Genomic DNA, 21,825 nt, shown 5'->3' with positions numbered 1-21,825 from the left:
TTCTGTGAGGCCAGCATCAGGGGTCTAGTATAGGGCTCGGCAAACTCGGGCCAAATCTAGCCTCCTTCCTTCCTTCCTTCCTTCCTTCCTTCCTTCCTTCCTTCCTTCCTTCCTTCCTTCCTTCCTTCCTTCCCTCTCTCTCTCTCTCTCTCTCTCTCTCTCTTTCTTTCTTTCTTTCATTCTCCCCGAGGACATTTTTCCATTTTTTGTTCAGATAGAGGGGGAGGGGGAGAGAGAGAGAGAAAAAAAACCATCGACGTGAAAGGGGCACATCGAGTGGCTGCCACCTGCACGATCAACCAGGGACGGGGACAAACTGCAACTGAGGTACGTGCCCTTAGCGGGAACCGAACCCCGGTCTCTCTGGACCGCAGGCCGACGCTCTAACTGCTGAGCCAAACCAGGCAGGGCTCTTTTCTTTCTTTTGATGACGGCTCATGAGCAATGGCCCACCAAGCCTAAAGTATCTACTATCTGGCCCTTTAAGAAAAAATGTCCGATCTAGAATCTCACTTTGGTGCGTGGAAACAGATGGCAGCTCTTGTCTTGGACACTCAGCTAAAAACGAGGTGGAATTACTTTCATTTTTATATACTGTTTCAGGTGTTTGACCAATAGAACATTCCACGGCCAAATAAGCTTGAGAAACACACGATGGAAAAACAAAAGGTGACCAGGAGTTGTTAAGTGCAGGCTCCTCTCCAGTGGGGCAAGAAGAGGCCTGAATCTTTTCTGACGGAGCATCTTACGAGATGTTCCACGGGACACGCTTTTGGGAACTCCTGCTGCCTGGTGTAAGAGATGGTGGAAGGGTGCCACGGAGCCAGGCAGGATTCTTGGTCCTGTGTCTTCACCTTGACCTTGCTGCCCTCTTTCCTCCCTAGGGTCATCTGGTGGCCTGCCCATCTGCGCGTAGACAGCCTAATTTATACTAGGCTGTGAGAGACTTCTAGCTCTCCAGTGGAGGTAAGTTGGGGGGTTGGGGATTTCGTTTTTGAAAGGTGACAGGAAAGGACAAAGTTGAATCCAGAGACGTTCACTTCCTCTCTCCCTCTCTTTTATTTTTGGTCACCATCAAAGTTGCACTTTGTCACTCAGCAGCCGTCCTGCCTCCGTCTGCGGTTTGCCGGAGTTATTTCCGGGCGGAGTTCTTTATGATCAGGAGGAATCTTTTATGCCAGGAGGAAATTAATCTGTTCAGACTTGTTGCATGTCCCCGGACCTGACGGGCTCCGCTGTCAAGGGAGTGTGAGCTCCCAGGTCTCCTTTGGTCACTTTCGAAAGGGGCGGCAGTGCTGAGCCATCACTTTGGGTCTCAGAGCCCTCGTCAGCGGCTGCCATCGTCCCGGGAACGCGAAAGGAACGAACGCACAGTGGAAATGCAGCGGGGTGCTCGTGTCTCTTTGCAAAGCTAATTTCTGTTTGGGGGAAGATTTAGGCAGGAGGATTAAAGACTTTCTTACAAGAAGCTGTGGTCCTGTTTATTTTTTGCACATTTGACATTTCCAGATGCTCCAATAGTCAGACCCAGATGCATAAGGCTGTGACGGTTTCGCCCCCAAAGGCCATATGCTCTCTGATGGGCATAAACTGTCTTCCCCCAATGTACCGGAGCACTGTGAATGACTAAGAGGCATTTTTAGGAGCATCCCCTGCTTTGTATATTCAATGAAAGGCCTGGCCAGTTTGGCTCAGCGGTAGAGCGTCGGCCAGCGGACCAATGGTTTGTGGGTTCGATTCTGGCCAAGGGCACATACCTCAGTTGTGGTTCGTGCCTAGCCCCGGTTAGGGTCGTGTGGGAGGCAACCAGTTGATGTGTTTCTTTCACGTCAATGTTTCTCTCTCTCTCCCTCCCACTCTATCTGAAGATAAATAGAAAAATATCCTCGAAGAAAAAAGTTTCCAGATGTATGTTCAGTGAAAGTCCAATTGAGGGAGGCTTGGCCATGGCTACCTATGTGCACTTTGGTGGTCCAGCTGGAGTTTAATGGTGGGTTTAACGACAATGGGAGTGATACTTGGGCCTGGGAGCCTGCCCTCTGCAGAAATGGATGATGGGACTTTTCATATAGAGCAGACTGTGTGTGGGGTGGAGGGAGGGCGTTGATGTCAAATGCAAAAAAACCATGGTTGGGCTGTTCCCAGGCTGGTCCTGACACTCCTGTTTCAGCTGCCCCCTCGGGGGTCTGCTGGTCTCACAGGCTCTGTGACTGGAGCGAGCCGGGAGGGAGCTGTTTTGTCCAGGCCTCGCTGTCCACCTGGTGTGCCGTGAGCTTTGTAACCGCTCCTCCTGCCAGCTTCACCAGCTGGCACAGGGCTGCACGCCTGGCTCAGCTCTGGGTGCACTGGCCGTCCAGCTCTGGAGCCTTCGGCCCTGTGGGCCAGACCCGGTCTGTGCGTCTGCACAGGATGGTCACCGCCTGCCTGTCCCATCTCGTCCTGAGAGGCCAGGCCGAGCAGCTGGAGCCTGGCCCTGGGATGAAGGGTCGCAGTTGGGCCCACACACAAAGCTTGTTGGGCCCCAGTCTCCAGGTGAGATCGGGGGGAGGGGGGGGCTTCTCCCTCCAGATGAGGGGGTTGCAGGTTTGGGCCAGGTGCACCTTGCTGCCTGTGACTGTGCTCAGGGCAGGGAGGGCTTGTGCACATCCCATGACGGAGCAGGAGTGATGGCGGATGCCTGCAGCGCCACCCGGGGGCGGGCAGGGAGCGACCGGGCAGGTCTCCCTCGCGGGAATCCATGCCTGGCCTTTCCTGCCACGGAGGGGAAACGCCAACCCAACCCAGTGAAGTGGAGGTTACATCACTGGATTCCCAGTTCTCAACGCTCCACGGCTCCCCACCGCATGTGGAAGGAAACCCCAGTTCTCTCCCGGGACCTACACCGCCAGGGCCCTCTCTCTGGCTTCACCTCCCCCGCCTTCCTCCTTCACCACAGGCTCAGGGGCCCTCACGGCCCTGCTGGTCCCAGGACACTCCCTGAATGTTCTCGCCAGACACCCCGTTTCCCCGCGGCTTCTAGCACTCCCCCGGGCTCTGCACCGTTGTCCCTAGGGGAGAGGCCTTCCCTGGCCACCACGTCTACGGTGGCATCCAGCCCTCCCCTCCGCTCCTCTCTCTCCTCGCTTCACTTCTTCAAGGCTCCTCTGCTGCTTCACACCACCAGCTGCCCACCATTTGTCTCCTCCACCAGGAGAGCCTCAGAGGCCCCCCCCCCCCCAGCGGTGCTGGGCGAAAGGAGCTCTCAGCAAACATCTGTCCAATGAATGGATGCAGACCCGAGACGGAGGAAGTGGCTCAGTGTGAACGGGGTCCTGGTGGCGGGACAGTGGTGCTTCTGAGAGACGCAGATGCCAGAGGGACAGGGACAGCTTGACCCCCAGCCCTCAGGACACCCGGGGCGTGGCAGCTCCCACCGCTCCTCGCCGCAGAAGTGCATCTGATACACTGTGTTCGGGACTCCAGGGTTTAATTTAGCTGACGTCTTGGCTGCAGGCAAGGGCTGGTAAATTTAGTTGGAGGATTAAGGAACGTATAAGATGCATAGCTCCTTAAAAGGAGCTGTTGGGGAGGCAAAGCGGGGCGCATCCCGACGTCGGCTGTGAAGGGGGGAAGGCGGCACCCTCCCCGCGCCACTGGGATTGCTGATCTTCTGAGGGGCAGCATCTCCGCACCGGGTGTCGGACGGCGATACAGGGACGTGGCCGGTCTCCGAGTCACCCAGCAACCGGAGTAATGCCTCCGACCTGCCGACAGGGAGAGGGTCGGCTCTGAAGACAGGGCTGCCCGGAAACCAGAGCGAAACAGACTGACAAACGTGACCGAAGGGAAATGTAAAATCCCACGAGGCCAGAAATACCATCAACAAAGTCAAAAGCAAACTATACCATGTGAATAAAAATATTTGCAACACACACTCTAGAAAGGGGGCCAGATGCTGCGGGTCTACCGGGAGCTCATAATCAACGAGAAAAGGCTGAAGACTCAGATGAAGGGCAGAGGGGAAGAGGGAGGGAAATGCAAACGGCTCATGAATGCAGACAGAGCTGCTCAGCCTCCTCCCCATCAAGGAAACAAATCAAAATGAAACACTTTGTTTTGTAACCTGTCAGAGGGGCAAACATTTTAAAGAATAATCGTGTCTGGAATGGCAGTGAGGAGAGGAAATGTAAATTTCCCCTTTAGGAGGAGAATTTGGTGATTTCTATGTAAATTAAAGAGGCACAAGCCCTTGACCCAGAAATTCCACCACTAGGTAGTCACCCTGTGGATACTTATAACCATTCTCCCAAAGCCATGTTTATTTCCGAAGATTTGGGTAACAGCCAAATAAACTATAAACAACTTAACTTTCTCTCAATGGGCGACACCGATAGACTATACAATAATATATACTGTGGAGTTCATTTTTACCATGTACGTCAATTTTAAAAGGTTTATGGGGTAATCTGAGTCACAGGGTGATTAACACATTTTTATTTTCTGACTTTTTAAAAACCCCAGATTGCATGTGATATAAAACAAGACGGAAAAACCCGCGGCTGGATCCGGCCGGCGGAGTTCGCGACATGCAGTCTGGAGAGGGCGTCCAGTCGGCTTTGCCATTTGTCAGAATGGGGCTGACTTCGGGTAGGTCACTCCATTGCTGTGGGCCTCCAGGTGTCCGTGTGTACACACGGACGGAATACGTCCCGTTTTGTAGTGTGACTTTGGGCAGGTGATTTTACGTCTCTGATACTTGGGTTCTTTAGCCATACAATATGGATAATAATATTACTTTATAGGATTGTGGAGAGTAAATAAAATAATGCATATGAAGTATTTAAGAGGGCATCTTAGTAGGAGGGGAGCAACAGACGGTGATGATGATGATGATGGTAGAGGAAAAAGAAGAAAAGGAAGACCAGGAGCAAGGAGAGACCAGGATGAGGAGAATGAAAAGGGGGGGGACCACCAGGAGGCTCTGTGTGCTGGGTACTTGCCATTTCTCAGCTCATGCACTTGTTCTCATGACGTCATGAGGTCTACACACTGGGTGACCAGCCCATCTGCACTTTATGATCAAGGAACTAGAGGTCAAAGCTGTGACTTGTCTGAGGCTGTCCAGCATTTGCCTTGTAATTTGTTCTTACTAAAGAGCCAGTATTTGAACACTCAACGTTGAAGTCTTTTTGGTTCCAAGTCTCCCCACAGCACCCAGCACAGTGCTTCACATAGTAGGTGATCAATAAACATTAGATGAAATAAAAATTTATTTCTAAAAAAGGTTTCATCATTCTAAATTATGCTTTGAGAGTTTCTCTAAGGCCTGGAGCCCATTTTTTTCATGAGTCCCCAGTGGTGAAAATAGTCTTTCTTCCAAGGTGCTGACTATGAAGCTATTTTCTCAGCCCCAAACCCACCTTTGCTATGTCCCACTCTGTGGTGCTGGGCTGGGACCCTGCAAACCCATTTCTGTGCTGCCAGCTGCCTCCTGTTAGGCTCTGCCACTAGTGGGCGCCAGAGGGAGACTGTGAGGCTGCAGCAGGAGGAGGGGCCTTGAGCTTTGCCTTCTGCCTGCTGTTCTCCTGGACATCACCCAACCCCACTTCTTCACCCTAGCAATGGCCCTTCATCTTGATTACCATCTCAGGGCTTTTCCAGCACCCCCAAATCAACCTCATTACATTCCCTCAAGATCCCAGAGCCAGCTGAGCAGTGTTCCCTCCTTCAGCTGTCCAGGCCCAGCTCTGACTGTGAGTCCCTCTCTGACTTCCAAGTTCTAACGTCTGTCTGAACAGGTCCCTATAGTAAATTCTCTCTGTTAAAGCAACTGGTGCGCTTTCTCCTTTTGGGCTGGACCGTGGCTGACACACAGGTAAATCTGATTTGGGGCAGTAACCATTCCTTAGTCTTGGAAGAAGGTTCAGGCTGTATAACACCATCTTGCACCGAAAGTGAGGCTTGACCATGAAGACATGGGTGGATTTCCTGAGCTTCTGCCTTCCTTTTGGTTTTGGTTTTCTACTTGACAATTTGACAGACAAGGGTGTGAGCACAATGAGATTAAGGCGGAGCACAGACTGTCCAGTGTCCCAGTGGGCAGAGGACAGGACCTCCCCGGAGTCTGGAGTTGTCCGCCTCCAACACTGCTCTGGCCTCAAGGGCTGGGAGGGGGCGCTGCTATCTTTTTCATGTTCCCAACCAGGGCCACAGCTCCTTCCTGCCTATCCTAAGCATGGTGAAATTAGCTTGAAACTGTCGAAAGACTTTCCTAAGCCCTAAGGGCAGACAGCTGGGAAGGAAACACAAAGAGGGCATGCGTTTAAGCCAGTCCTGGTCAGCTCGTCACCGGGTGTCTGGAATCTGCCTGCGTCCTGTCCCTCAAGAGAACCCACAGAAAGATTGCTTTTCTTGGGTCCCTCACGCACTAGCTCTTGGCCTACTTACCTGGGCCCAGTGCCATTTGCCACCTGCCCCCAGTTAATCTGTGTATTAACTCATTTAACCCTATGACACAGACACTATCCTTGACCCATTTTATAGGTAACAACACCGAGCCACAGTGGGGCTAAGTAACTTTCCAAAGTCACTCACTGGTAAGTAGCATGCTGGGAACTGAACCTTGGCCCGTGTACGAGCAGGTAGGAGAATGCATGCAGACAGTCAGTGTGGTACCCACGTTAGGTAATGTCAGTGTTCTTTCCAGGAGGCCTATTCAAAACCACAACTGTCTGGTCTGCAGGCCTGTCCTGGACAGGTGACAGGGGCCTTGGTGACAGGCCCTGTGCGAGGCGGGGGGATCGGGCAGGAGGCAGGTGCAGCCCACAGTCAGGTAAGGCTCCCACACTGGAGGTTGGTTACTTTGGCTGAAAATGGAGCAGAAGGGGAGAGAGGGGAGAGAGGGGAGAGGGGAGGCGGACAGAGCAGCAGTGAACAGACCACGGGAGGCCTTATAAGTCCAACTAAGGAGCCTGAACTGTGTCTGGCAGCCCAGGGACACGGGGGTGGGGGAAGGATCTGAGCAAAGAAAGGGCCAAATTCAATTTGTGTTTTACCAAGAACATCCCTGAAGCCAAAGGGCAGATGGGTTGGGATAGGACAAGACGAGAAGCTGGCAGAGTGGGTAGTGGGTTGAGTGTGTACTCAGGGCAGGGTGGATAGGGTCTGAGGAGAGGGGCAGTGGAGCTGGACAGACAGAAGACAGGCATTAACCCTTTAGTTGCCGGATTGTGAGGAATTCCTGGAGATCCAGGGGAGAGTCGCTGGGGCGGGCACAGGGGAGAGTTGTTGGGAGGGCACAGGGGAGAGTGGTGGGGGAGGGCACAGGGGAGAGTCGCGGGGGAGGGCACAGGGGAGAGTCGTGGGGGCGGGCACAGGTGAGAGTCGTGGGGGAGGGCACAGGTGAGAGTCGTGGGGGCGGGCACAGGTGAGAGTCGTGGGGGAGGGCACAGGGGAGAGTCGTGGGGGCGGGCACAGGTGAGAGTCGTGGGGGAGGGCACAGGTGAGAGTCGTGGGGGCGGGCACAGGTGAGAGTCGTGGGGGCGGGCACAGGTGAGAGCTGTCGGGAGGGCACAGGGGCCGAGGGGCAGTGGTTTTTAATGGACTGCTGTAGAGGCATCTCTGTCCCTGAAAAATGGTACCTCTGTGTCTGCTTCCCTGAAAGCTCCTTCCCCATCCCTGGCCCTGCTTCCTCCCTTCCCCCAGCACCCCCAGGCCTGGTCTGCTGCCCTGCCAGCCACCCCCAGCCCATCACTATTCGGAGGCTCTTATTTTGAAGCCTGCGCAGGGTTTCGGTGACCCGTTTTCTCCAGAGCTTGTCCACAGGGCTTGGAAAGTCTTCCTGCCCACACGGCGGCATGGACACCACCTGGCCTGGTTCTTCAGCCGGGAGGTCTGCGTCCTCCCCTCCCCACACGCAGGACCAGGCCGGGGACAGGGCGCTCGCTAACAAACAGCCAGGGAGCGAAAGAGTGATTCACTGCCCAGCCCTTCCTCCAAAGAGATTTGCAAATTGGATGAGCCTCTGAGACAATAGTTCAGTAACCAGGTTAACAAAACATGGTGAGGACAGAGCTCTTGGGCTGATGGGGCCTGGTGACCTTGTACAGGGCACCAGCCTCTGCAGGCCTCTGGCTCCCCCCGCCTGGGGTGATGGTTCCAAAGGGAAAACCCTCTCTGTGTTTCTGCTGCCTTCTGTTCTCCATGGCACCCTCAGTGAGCGCGTCGGATGCCGTGGGGTCCCTTGGGAAACCATCTTTGGATTTGTAACAAAGTTGGACGTATCTGCAAGAAGAAGCAGGAAATGGTTGAGGTCAGCTTTATGTGACCGGACTGCCCTCTGCGACATGTCCTGTGTCACCTGGGCAGTGTCTGAGTCTGTTTCCTTGTGTGTAAACGGGCCGCGTGGCCAGCGGTGCCCAGGGAGGGGGGCGCGTGGCCCGCACCTGTGCTCTCCATCGGGTGGCGCTGTGGGCACCAGGCCAGCAGTGTGGGGGAAGCAGCCTCGCTCTGAAATGAGAACAATGGGACTCAAGTCTCAGCTCTGTGACCTCCTGCAAATCATTCCTCTCTCCAAGCGGTCTCCTCTTCGATGAAATGAGAGGAATAATGTAAAGAAAAGGAAGAAAAATACACATTGCCAGTTTTTAAAAACATTGCCTGCCATGCTTTATTCCTGGAGGAGGAGGACTTCTTAGTTCAGAAAAATACCTAGATTAATTTTTTCCCCTTTATTGATTTTAGAGAGCAAGGAAGGGAGAGGGGGAGAGAGAGAGAAACATCGATGAGAGAGAACATTGACTGGCCGCCTCCTGCATGCCCCGCACTGGGGATCGGGCCCACAACCTGGGCATGTGCTCTGACCGGGAATCGAACCAGCAACTTCCTGGTGGATGAGTCAATGCTCAACCACTGAGCCGCACCAGCCGGGCCCTAGATTAATTTTTGTGTTGTTGTAAGAAGGGGAAGCCTCCTGTGCTTCTGGATGGAAGACGTTTGCACACACAAAGCAATAAACCACTCGGTAGAGGAAAGGTGGAGGAGTTAATTTCTCCTCCCTCCTGAGAACTCATTGACATGATAGAAAAAAGATATAAAGCCCTGGCCGGTTTGGCTCAGCGGTTAGAGCATCCACCTGCGGTCCGGAGAGACCCGGGTTCGGTTCCCGCTAAGGGCATGTACCTCGGTTGCAGTTTGTCCCCGGCCCTGGTTGGTCGTGTGGGTGGCAGCCACTCGATGTGTCCCTTTCACATCGATGTTTCCCTCTCTCTCTCTCTCTTCCTCTCTCTCCCTCCCACTCTATCTGTGCAAAAAATGGAAAAATGTCCTCGGGTGAGGATTAAAAAAAAAAAAAAAAAAAAAAGAAAGAAAAAAGATATAAAAAGTATAATCCACCCTGGCTGGTTTGGCTCAGCAGTTAGAGCGTTGGCCTGTGGTCCAGAGAGACCCGGGTTCAGTTCCTGCTAAGAGCTTGTACCTCGGTTGCAGTTTGTCCCCGGCCCTGATTGGGTTGTGTGGGTGGCAGCCACTCGATGTGTCCCTTTCACATCGATGTTTCTCTCCCTCCCCCCTACTCTATCTGAACAAAAACTGGGAGAATGTCCTTGAGTGAGGATAAAAAAAAAAAAAAAGTATAATCCCACAAGGACAAAGGGACTAGAAAAGACATCAACAGATGAGAGGTTGAACACACTTTAGAAAGGGGATTTGTGTGGCGTGCTGGTAACGTATTTAGAAAGGCAGAAGACACCAGAACACGCAAGAGGGACAATAGTGAGGAAATGAATGAGGTTCCAGAGCCCTGACAAGGTCCAGGGCTTAAGGGGAGCAGGTGGAGAGATGATGGGGTGAGCTGCAAGCCAAGGAAGTTTGCTCTCTGGAGACTAGGAGAGGGGACATCTCAGGACACCAAGGCTGCCAGCATGACCATGGACAGGCACAAAACACCGGGCTGAAACCAGGCATTAACTGGAAGCCTGCACTCTGATGGTCAGCATAGCCTCCTGACCCGCCCACGCCCAGTCCACTCTTGGCCATTCCTGCATTTCAAACATAGGAGGTCAGCTGCCAGACAAGTTACTGGAAAATTTACTAGAGAAAAAGCCTCACGCATATTATCATTTGTGGAAGTTCCCGACAAAGCTGTCTCTCTGTCCCAACTCCCTGATGGACACCCGCCAACCCACAAGCCCTCCCACAGGTGTAGAACTTCTGATCAGCTTTATCATTACCTTGGTCTTAAATATTAACAAACAACCGAGGAGCACTAGACACACGAGGAAGGCCCCCAGTGTGAAACAGAGACACCAAACTAAAAAGATTAAAAATGAAAATAAAGAACCCGGAAGAAACACTGTCCCTCTAGATCGGACTGAAGGAAGAGCCACTTGAATCAGAATGGCTCCAGTCCAGCCCAGATGCACGAGTGGTGCTAAGTGCTCATTGTTGTGTGGCACTGAGATTGTGTGCTGTTTGTTCCACAGCAAACGCTGACTGATACAATCCATAGAACAGGGATAGGATGCTGTGACAACTGAACGATTAGAGAACAAGGACAAGGGGGAGGGGGAGAGAGGGAGATCTTGGAAATTTAATATAAAAAAGTCAAAATAAGAATTTCAGTAGTAGATTTGGAAAGTCAGTCACTAGGGTATAAAGGGAAGAAATGGAGGTGAGAAATATGATGGGGGGACAGAAAAACAATCTAGGAGATCTAACATCTGACTTAGTAGATATTTAAAAAGAACAGAAGAGAAAGAACAGAGAAAATTGAAGAGAAAATTATAAAAACAAAACAAAAAAACACTTCAAGAAAACTTCCCCAAATTGAAAGATCGTGAGTCTCTAGACCGAGTTGGCCAACCATGGAGTTAGTAGATGAACAAGAAATGATGCACACAACGTACATCACCATGTAACAGGAAGACCAGTGCAGAGGTCCCAGAAACTTCCAATGAAACAAAATAAGAATGGAGTCAGGCCCTGGCTGATTTGGCTCAGCGGTTAGAGTGTCGGCCCGTGGACAGAAGAGTCTCGGGTTCGACTCCAGCCAAGGGCCTGTGCCTCAGTTGCGGTTCATCCCCGGCCCTGGTAGCGGCTGTGCGGGAGGCAGCCAATCCATGTGTCTGTCTCACGTCGATGTTTCTCTCTCTCTCCCCCTCTCACTCTCTCTGAAGATATTTGAAAAAATATCCTTGGGTGAGAATTAAAAAAAAATGGGGTCAGTAGTTTTGTTTTTCTCAAGATCTACACAAGGTACTAGAAAGCAATGAAAAATTGGCTTTGATAGTCTGAGGTCAAATGATTTTCAACAAATAAACCTGTATGCAGCTAAGCTCAATCACGTGTGGGGAGAAAATAGACATTTTCCAGGCGTGCACGAACTCAGGACATTAGCCTCGGATGCATCCGTTCTCAGAGAGCTATCAGAGATGTGCCGGCCCTGGCCGGTTTGGCTCAGCGGTTGGAGCATCGGCCTGCGGACCAGAGAGACCTGAGTTCGGTTCCCGCTAGGGGCACGTACCAAAAACAAAAACAAAAAACCAACAGCTAGTTAGGACAGGCAGGACTAACAAAAAAAAACTTACTGCAGAGAGCTTCAAGAAAAAGAAGATTTGGTAAAGTAGATGATACATTGGATAACATGACGGAGCTTCTGCAAAGAATTTTTAAAATGTATTTGAAGTATTCTGTCAAGTAAAAATTCAAAGCAAATATTAACTCGTGGAAAAACAAAAGTTACTCGAGAAAACATTAATCACAAAAACAGTTGTCCCAGAGAAAAAATTCATCACCAAAAAAGTTGTCCAAGAAGAAAAAATTAATCATGAAACACATATATAAATAAAAAACCTATATAGGGTCATGAACTTATACACAAGGATTATTGTTTTAAATAAAAGTGATGATATACGTATTTTAGGAGGATGGGAAGACGAAGGAGGAGGAGTACTGTGTGTGTATGAACACCCACGCAAGAATGGTGAATTCTCATTTACCATAAGAGGAAACCCATAGGTAATATCTTATAATCAATCCATCAAAAAATAGAAATATAAGCTTCTTCTCTAGAAACACAGAGGCATTTAGAGGAAAGAATGAACTGGATTTAAGTAGTTCCTTTGGGGTAGGAGAGGGAGGGCAGGGCTCTTTTTTATTTTTTTAATCCTTATCCGAGGACATTTTTTGCATTTATCTTCAGATAGAGTGGGAGGGAGAGAGGGGAAGAGAGAGAAAAACATCGATGAGAGAGACACATCGAGTGGCTGCCCCCCACACAACCCCACCAGGGCCGGGGACAAACTGCAACCGAGGTATGTGCCCTTAGCAGGAACCGAACCCGGGTCTCTCTGGTCCGCGGGCTGACACTCTAACCGCTGAGCCAAACTGGCCAGGGCGAGTACAGAAGTTTTGAATACTCTTCTGCCTTGTTGTGAACTAGGTACCTGCATCTTCTATTCAAACATTGGCAAGTCAGTGAGAAGCAGTGACAGGTGCAGTCGGAGCCCTGGGTAGGGACAAGAGGTGGATGGGAAGGTCATACACGGGAGAAGGGTCACCTGATGGGCCATGCATCGGGACAAAAAGCGAGGACCCCTCTGGTCATGCTTAACACCTTCCACCCTTCCATGTAAGTCTGTGAATGTGGTTTGGGGGAATGAGGGGCCGGGGCATGGCCCACAGGGGACAGGTGTGGCTGCAGACGAGCAGAGGGGTAAGGCCCCTCTTCCTCAGCTCGCTAGAAGAAGGGACCCCTTGAAAAGAGTTGGGGTGGGAGCTGGAGAAAGTCTGGATCGCACCGCTACCCTGGTGACACCTTCCAGTGGGTGCAGTCTCTCCAGGCTCAGAAGGTGTGGGCAGGCTTGGGGGCCCACCTGCAGCGTGGGTTTGAGTTGGGAAGGGGACACGAGAGGCCGGAGTCAGGCTGGAGCCTGGCTTACCCGAGAACAGCCTGGACTCAGTCTCCAAGGAGCCAGAGCTAGAAGCCCGGGAGTTAGTTACGTAGGAAAGGCTTCCAGGGTGGACGACAGACGGCAGGGCTCCGAGGGGACGGGAAGGCCACTAGGCAGGAGAGGAGGAAGTCTGGACTAAGCCCAGGCTGTAGGGGTGGAGAGAGGGGCAGCTGGGGGGACCTTCGGAGGTCAGGTCCATTGCTGGTGGACTGGACACAGCAGCCAATGGAGGACAGGAAGGCCACGGTGACTCGTGGGTTTCTGGCTTTGATGACTGGTGGGGACACAGTGAATGAGGAAGAGCCTCTGTGAAGAGAGGGGGGCTTGCCCTGGCTGGTTTGGCTCAGAGGTGATGGAAGGTTCTCGTCCTGGTCAAGGGCACGTACCTGGTTGCAGGTCTGATCCCCAGCGCTGGTTGGAGTCGTACAGGAGGCAAACAATCCATGTGTCTCTCTCACATCGATGTTTCTCTCTCTCATCCCCTCCCCTCCTTTCCTTCCACTCTATCTTAAAAAATCAATGGAAAAATATCCTCAGGTGAGAAGTAAAAAAAAGAGGGGGGTGGGTTGGAGGAGCTGGGGCCATTTGGTGGGGTGTCCGAAGGCAGCCGGACACGGGCCTGGCACTGCAGGGAGAACTGGGGGACCCTCGCTGTGCAGACAGCAATGGAGGCGCAGGGGCAGGGCAAGCCCACAGGCAGAGCCCCGTGGGGTGGGCAGGGGCTGAGGAGGCAGATGGAGAAGGCCCCAGACATGCAGGCGGAGATGGTGGAGCAAGTGGTGTGTGAGGGGAGGCACCAAGGGACACCGTGGGCAGTCAGCAGAGGCCAGGGCTGGAGAGGGGGCCCCCAGCTGAGGCCTCAGGCAGGGTAGCATCCCGGGGGCCACTGGCATCCCTGGCAGGAGGTCTCAGGGCCTCGGGGGTGGGAGCAGATTGCCGAAGGGTGAAGGGGTGGAAGGGCAGTTAACGGAATTTCCAGGACCTCCTGTTGCAAAGCTGCCCAGTGGCTGGGGGCGCAGTTCCCGGGCGGTGGGGCGCTGTGGGCAGTCATTGCACTTTGTGGGCTGGGAGAGGGGAGGCTCCACCCTTAACACAGAGGCGGGGTCATGGGGAGGAGAAAACGCATTACGTCATCACTGGGGTCCAGCCTGGCCCAGGGAGAGGGTGGTGCCAAGCCCAGGAAGCCCACCTGCTGTGCCCTGTTCATGTCCTCCCTCCCTCCCTCCCTCCCTCCCTCCCTCCCTCCCTCCCTCCCTCCCTCCCTCCCTCCCTTCTTCCCACAAACTCTTGTTGGTCCTGTTTGGACACTGGAGATTCATAGGTAAATATAATCCAGTCCTTGATTGACCTAAACGTGCTCATGGCACATGACACTTAGCAGGAAGTGGTGGACAGTCTGGGGCCACATCTGCTGCCTGTTTTTGTAAATAAAGTTTTATTGGGAGACAGCCACACCTATTCAGTGATTCACTGCTTTCGTGCTATGACAGAAGAATCAATAGTTATGACCGAAAACAATGACCTGCAAAGCTTAACGTTTTGTACCAACTGGCTCTTTACAGAAACGTCTGCCAACCTGGGCTCTAGTGCACGAAATGGGACACAGGTTCCGCTGCTGTAACAATGTCACAATATCAGTGGCTTCAGCACAGAAGAGATTCTTTCTCATGAACAGTCTGAACATTAGCCATCTGGGGTTGAGTCGGAGACCCAAGCTCCCTCTGCTCTGTTGCTCAGCCATCCTCCATCCTCGGCGTCTCCAGCCCGTAGGAGGGGGAGAAGGGACAGGGCAGACACACTTTCTCCCTTTGAGGACACAGCCAGGAAGCTGTACCTGTGGCTTCCTCTCCCATCCCATTGGCCAGCACTTGGTCACATGGTCACATGTCGCTACAATGTACATTCTGAGATGTTACCTTTTGCTGGGTGGCCACCATCCAGCCACGACTCAGGGCCTTTGTCACCAAAGGAAGAAGGGGAGCGTGGATTCTAGGGGGTTGTAGTAGTCCCTAAGTCAAGAAGAACAGGAGCACAGAATGAGGAGGGGGAGGAGTTGCATCCCCTGCAAGGTGTCAGAGAAACATTTGTCCATGCCCAGACTGAGCGAGTGCCAGTAACATAAAAATGCCCCCTTCCCCCACTCCCTTCCTCAGATCCTTACGGAGCCCTCAGTTGTATCAGGCTTTATCTGGTGCCCATTACAAATGAAGTAGCCGATGCTCAGAGTGGCTGGGTGAGTTGTCTGAGGGCCCAGCCTCCTCCTCCAGGACACTCCAGGACTTGGGGCCTGCTAGACTGGCCGGCTGTTGGGAAAACAGAGCGCACCCATGATCTTAGCAGTAAGAATTTAATAGAGGGGATTGACTGAAAAGGCAAAGGGGGAATACTGAAATACCCCGAGATGCTCACTGCTTCCTGCCGTCGCGGGGCAGAAGGGAGAGAGGAGGGTTATCAGAACCTAGACGCTGGGAGGAGGGAGCCGGTGGGATGAGGTTGCCCAGGGGGCGCTGGTGCCTGAGCTTAGAGAAGGGCCCTCAGGGAGCCAGGACTCAGAACGTCAGACCTCTGAGGAGGGGGCAGGTGAGGCCCATCCTGGAATGTGGAAAAAACTAGAAACTAGAATCCATGGTTACTGGGACCAACCATGGCTTTCAGGGCAGTGCTAAGGAGCAAACGCCTTGCTGCTCTGAGTCCTCCAGCTGCCCTCTGGTGCCCCCTACCGACAGACGCTAATGGGGTAGCCGGCAAAGCAGAAAGGTGGTTTGAGACCCAAAGCCGGTGCAGAAAGCTGAGCACAGCGGGTAGCTTTGGAGCTGAGAGGAGACAGTTTAATGCCGGCCCGGAAGCTATGACTGCTGTTAGACCCCAGTCTTCGAGGAGCCGGAGTCACTGTCTCTGAGCCAGCGTGGCCCTGGAACCTTGCAGCATCTGCCTTCTGATGCCCTGGCTGGTGGGAAGACAAAATGCTACAGTCACTTCGGAACAGTCTTCTTATAATGTGAAGTATGCACCTGTCGTACGACCCAGCATCCCACTCTTGGGTAAGTACCCGAAAGAAATGGACAGGCCTGCCCACACAAGCCTGCGTGCTCGAGTGTCTGTACGAGCTTTGTTTAGTAACCCACACTGGGAACAACCCTAATGTCCATCAACTTGTGCACAGATAAACAAATTGTGATATGGCCGTTTAATCGAGTCCTACTTGGCAATCAAAAAGAATATATTACTGAGGTTCACATCATTGCTGATGAATTTCACTAGCCTTACACGGTATGAAAAAAGCCGGACACATGCTCTATGAGCCCATCTTGTAAATCTCAGAACTGACCACACGGAATGATAGAGAACAGCGGTGGTTGCCAGGGCCTGGGGTGGGGAAGGGGGGAGATGGTAGGAAAGGGCATGAGGGATCTTTTGGGGATAATGGATATGTCCTATATTGTGATGTGGTGGTTACATAATTGTCAAACCCCATTGAAGTACACTCTTTAAGTGGGCGAGTTTTACTGCATGTAAATCGTACCTCGAAGAAGCTGATTTGTAAACGCCGAGTGAGAACGCTGTGGGAAGAGGCCACTTCGTCCACCTACTTCCAGTGAGCCACAGGCTAAGCAGCAAAGGGATCTTTTTAAATCGTTAATCAGATTACATCACTCTTTATTTAAACACTAATGGATTCTCTTTCCTCTTTGAATGAAATCCAGAGGATTACCGTGGCTTACAAGTCCCTCTGCCCTGCTTCTCGGCCCCGGCGCTTGCAGAACTGGAGCAATAGCACGCACGAAGGCCCACGTATGTGTATAAATACGTAAAGCTGTAGACTGAGCCAATAAACTGCTAGTAAGACACATTCTATCCTCCTACCTTGACACGTATACCTTCATGACGAGCTGGAAGGCCAGGTTCAAATGTAGGGTCCTTGGAGTCCTGGGAGTTCTGTGCCAGGAGGTGATGGCACAGAGAGGCAGACCCTAAGCGGCAGCGACCCACCCCTGCCTTTCCACCCCGCCTCCAGCTGAAACAGAAGGATACCTGCTAGGCCCTGGAGACATTTGTGTTGCAACCCCCTGGGGGCTGAGACAGCACTGGACATGGAATCAGGGAAACCGGATTCTTAGCATGTATCTCCTGGTTTCTCCCTGAATTGTACTTTGTTCTGTGTTCATGCATGTATGTGTATGTGTACATGCATATGAAGTGCATGTGTGTCTGTGTATATGAATGTGTATGATTGGGGTATGCCTGTGTATATACATGTGTATGCAAGCCTATGATTATGCATGTGCACATAAGCATATGTACGCATTTGAACGCACATGTGTGGACGCATGCATGCATGCCTGTGCATACGCATGTGTATACACAAATGTGCATGTCTGCACATGTGCGCACATGTGTGCATGTGTGTGGGCATACACATACATGTTTATATGTGTACTTCAACAGGAGCATGAGCTCCTTGACAGCAGCGATTGTGCCAGATTCATCTTTGCACCCTTTCTGCCTGTGCGGAGTGCACACTAAATGAATGCGTGTGGGATGAATAAGTGGATGAGTGGGGGCCAGTGTAGCACAGTTATTAACAGTGTGAGTTGTAGAGTCAGCCAAGTTTGAGGTCAAAAATCTTACTTTGCCACTCACTCACTAAGTCATTTTGGTTCACTCTTCTAACCCTGTAGAGCCCTGGTTTCCTTATCTCCAGGGATAAAAACTATGACCAGGGACAAAAATATGAGGCATTCTATCGGGACTGGCATGTGGATGGAGTAGCAGTAATCAGAGGCCATATGTACTGAGCAGGACTTTGGACCAGGCACAGTTCTAAGGGCTTTGTAAATGCTGACTCATATACTCCTGCAGTTTACAGTGTGGTGCGTGGGGGGTGGGGAGGGCGTTAAACAGTAAACTGCATTGTGGCGGTTATCATATTTATCATATTTATAATAAATGGAAAGGTGATTCAGGATCCTTAGCCTCTGGAGCATCTTGCTCAGATTCTGTCTGATCAGATTCTAACGGACAGGGCCGTCTGGAGAGGGCAGTGCCATCTAGCAGACAAGAGTTCTGCCAGGCTAGCTCACAACTTGACTCTCTAGTAGTTGGACTAGTCCTTCTATTGCCGCTATGACATTCGTCCTCTAGGTGGCGTCGCAGAGTGGAAACCGGGCTGTTGAGTCGTTGCGCCCCCTGGTGGTTTTTCCTGTCAACATTTTGATTAAGGGCAGTCACTTCCACAAATGAAATGCCCGTTAGAGTGGATGGCAAATAAGGGGGGAAATTGGAATTTAATGTGATGTATGATCTAAGACAAAGAGGAACAAGTTGTGCAGGAGGAGACAGAACAATAAGGGAGCAAACCATACCAAGGAAATGATCATCAATAACAACCTTAGCATCTATAATTTACTGACAGCCTTCTGTGTGCCAGGCATTGTACTCAGCACCTGGCATTCATTGTCTTACTTATCACACCTCTGGAAGGTATGCATCACAAGAACAATGACTTTCATTTGGTGTCTGGCACATAGTAGGTGCTCAATACATTTTGAACCAATGAATGATGCAAGAATCGTACGAAGAAAATATTATCATCTCCATTTAGAAAACGAACAAGGAAACTGATGGTCAGAGAAGGTAACAGCTGGCACATGCCAGAGCCACAGCACCCGAGTTCCAGACCAGCTCTGCTGGGTGCTGGGGCCTCATGGAGAAGGGCAAGGCCCTCTGCCTTCAGAGAGCCTGCCGTCTAATGGGCCTCATCCACACCCTGCCTGTTTCCCAGTGCTGCTCCAGCGGGCCTGCCAGAGCTGGCTATTTAGGGCTCAGGGAGGCTGTCCAGTGAAGCTCCCTTCATAAATCATGAAGGGAGACACATGTGGGTCAGGACTGGGGAATTCAGTGTGTGAGGGATCTTCCGGAATCTTGCAAGTCTAATCTGGGATTTTCCTTCCCTTTGCTGGGGGAGCTGCTGACTCAGGCAGCTGGCATCTGCTGGGTTCCTATAATGAGCTCCCTAGGGCATCTCCTGGTCCTGCAGAAAATGCTCACCTCCCCCAAGCCCCGACTGGCCCCGGTCACCATGCTCCATTTCCCGCAGCTGGGGCTGTTGGCCTGACCACTGGCAAGTCGGAGGAGGGTTTCCTCATCTCTAAACTGCTCGAAGTTTGTGTGCGTATGTACAGCCCTTAGTGCCTGGACTGGGGCTGCCGCCCCGGCAGCTCAGTGACCGTCAGCTTGTTTGTTTCCTCACAGGCTGTGGAGAGGGAGGTTATGCTCTGACATGGAAGAGGTCACATCAGGCATTTCCTACTTGCTTAATGGAACGTGTGAAGTTTGTCTCCTCTTCCTGGGTGGGGTGGGGGAGACGGAACCACGGCAGCAGCAGGATGGGAGCCCGCTGCTGACAGAGTGTCTGGCCTCAAATTACACGGTGGCGGAGCTCAGGCATAAAATTAGCAGCCGTGTTCTGTGGCTGAGGAGCCAGAGAAATACCCACATTCAGCAGAACCCCCGCAGGGGCAGAGCAGGGGTGGGGTGGGCCCTTCCCTGGACAACCTCCTCCCCTGTGGCTGAGTCAGGCCCCTGGGAGGCTTCCTGGGGTCAAGGGGGCACGGATAGGAAGGCAAGACCTAGAGAAACCTGGGAAGTTGAACTTGAGGGCTTGCCCTACTCAAAACACACACACACACACACACACTAAAGAAGAGTAAGAAATTCCCGTGTGTCCATGCACTTTTCATGCGTTTTTCTCACAGAGTCTTACTACAGCTCCATTTGGTAAGCCTGTTGTACAGATGGGTGAAGAAAGGGTCGGGAAGGACAGGCGAATTGGCCAAGTTCAGGGGGACAAAGGTACTTATGTTTGCGCTCGCTGTGGACTTGAGCATCTGAACAGCCCTCGCGTGCTCCCGACACCACACCACACACACTGCAGGCTCCTGTGCAGACAGCATGACCACAGCCACACTGGCCCACACAGCTGTGTGTCTTTTTCTTTTTCTTTTTTTATCCTTGATCCTCACCCGAGGACATTTTTGCATTTATCTTCAGAAAGAGAGGGAGGGAGAGAGGGAGGAAAAGAGAGAGAGAAACATCGAAGTGAGAGGGACACATCGAGTGGTTGCCACCCGCACAACCCCAACTGGGGCCGGGGACAAACTGCAACTGAAGTACATGCTCTTAGCGGGAACCGAACCCAGGACTCGCTGGTCCGCGGACGGACGCTCTAACCACTGAGCCAAACCGGCCAGGGCCCCTTCCTCTCTCTTAAATCAAGAAAAACTTATTTAAAAAATTATCTGCAGATGTGGACGTTTCTTATGTTGACATTTATGTACAGTGATATGTTTTCAACTGTACACAGAGGACAGCACACATGATCCCATGCCAGGCTGGATCACATGTTTTTGCCAAAATTGGTGTCACTTTCTGTCTTCCTGACCAACTTTAGACTAGCGCCCTCCTCGGCCCTCAGTCCTGAACTGCCACTCCCGCCACAGGTGACCCTGTCTGTTACTGCTCACTGGGCAGCTTCCTCCTCCCGACTGGCAGACACCAGTGATGGAGGCAGAGTCCTCATCTGTATTATTTCTAGCTCTTCGGGTGTGAACTCTAGCAGGCTGTCTGCAAGCTGGGTTCACATGCAGGTGTTCTTCGCATTGTTGCTCCTTTGGGTTGTGTGCCCGTGCAGGTTCCCGAACTCCAGCTTGGGAGAGCGACCCCGAGCGGAGAGTTTAGATCAGGGGCTCACGCTCGTGCGTGTTTCCAGCTCCAGGCTCCGATCTGGATCTCGAATCCTCCTTCCACCCGTGGCCGGGGAGAGAGCATCTCCAGTCCTGCAGCGACCCAGGCTGATGGCTGAGGAATTCTGTTGCTCTCATCGGTTCTGACTCCTGGCTTCACACTGGGAGCTCAGCATTGGCACCGGGCAACACCAGGACCACGGCCTGAACCTCAGTCCAGATTAGCATTACAGTCTCAGCCCCGACAACCCATGTCCGCCCTTGGTTTCCCGTGGGCTGTGGGACACCAGTCCCTCTCACTGGTATAGGTTCCTCCTCTCTTAGAACCTGAAATTTAAATGTTCTTGCTTTTGAGTTGGGTTCTAAATGTTTCAAATATATTATCCAGCATATCTCCTGTGGACGGAGGAGGATGGGGAATTCCCACGTGTGTTCACCTTGCCGTTTTCAGTGATCTCTATTCCAAGTGCTTTGCTCAATAAATAGTTGCTGATTGAGTATTTCTCTCCCCTTTTCTCCTTTCTCGTCCTCTCCTCTGTCTTTCCCCAGCTCTGTCCTTCCTCCCAAGGAGTCCACACGGGATCTTGGCTTCCGAAGAGCCCTTGGCCCTGGAGTGCCTGGATGGAGAGAGACGTGCTCTTTGGCCAGGGCGCAGGGCTGGGCCCAGAGCCTGTCTGCCCCACCCTGACCTCTGCTGGGGCAGCATGTCCCTTGGGGTGCCTGGGTGGAGCAGAGACGAGCTTCAGGTGAAGGCCCCGCGGCTGCCAGCTGCTCTCCATTCTTGGAGCCAGACAGTCCTCGGGCTCCCAGGACGGCTTCTGTCCCCAGTCCTGTTGTCTGGGAAATGACCGAGGGCCTGCAGTGGGAGACCCTGCTCCAGGCTCCACCCAGCTGGCTTTGTCCCCGCAGGTCCCTGTCCCAGCCCTGGGGTCCTAAGGCAGCGTGGGTATGGGGCCGAGGGAGTCGGAAGGGCCCGTTCTGTGATTCATGGAGGCCAAGGCACGGCTGCGTCCTCTTCAATGTCCTCTCTGCCGTCTTTCTGCTTTGCACCCGAGTGGGCCGGTCAGGAGTCTGGGTATGGCTGTGAACTTCTCAGAAAGCTCCCTTCGGAGTCCAATAGCCACACCTGTCAGGAGCCACTGGATGGCCAACCA

This window comes from Molossus molossus, unplaced genomic scaffold, assembly GCF_014108415.1.
Source record: "Molossus molossus isolate mMolMol1 unplaced genomic scaffold, mMolMol1.p scaffold_m16_p_10, whole genome shotgun sequence".
In the NCBI taxonomy this organism is placed as follows: Eukaryota; Metazoa; Chordata; class Mammalia; order Chiroptera; family Molossidae; genus Molossus; species Molossus molossus.
This window is presented reverse-complemented; position numbering follows the sequence as displayed.